The sequence below is a fragment of the Penaeus monodon genome, chromosome 22 (assembly GCF_015228065.2).
Source record: "Penaeus monodon isolate SGIC_2016 chromosome 22, NSTDA_Pmon_1, whole genome shotgun sequence".
Classification (NCBI taxonomy): Eukaryota; Metazoa; Arthropoda; class Malacostraca; order Decapoda; family Penaeidae; genus Penaeus; species Penaeus monodon.
This window is the reverse complement of record NC_051407.1, coordinates 1,082,908-1,083,364: the sequence shown is the minus strand read 5'-3', so window position 1 is coordinate 1,083,364 and position 457 is coordinate 1,082,908.

The window sequence follows — 457 nt, the reverse complement described above, 5'->3', positions numbered from 1 at the left end:
ACTTCAGGCTTATTCCTCAGTAATCTAAATATACTAATGGCCTTTTTGCTCACTGTAAATTTCAGTTTATCATCCAATATAAAAAAAAGAAAACACACTGACCCTTGTTACAGGAGTCTATTTCCCGAATCAGCGAATGGCAGCTGCAGAATGGTGCTGCAGACTGAACACCACCAGCTTTCATAAATGGGTGTAGAAATATAACTGGTTAAAAGTTAGTGAGGCACAAAATCATAGTCATTAAGTAATTATGGACTTTTCCGTAATTATCTCTCCATAAGGATCCTAAACTCTTAGGTTCTAAAGCAAGATCAGTTCTTAAAGCTAAAAAAAATTCTCCAATTGTTCAAATAAGTTCTCCCAAACATTCAGAACCTGTTGTTTTTACCAATTTACTGTTTTTTACCTTGCATATGTGAGGTTAATTTCCTTCATAAGAGGGGTTTCTCTATAAAGA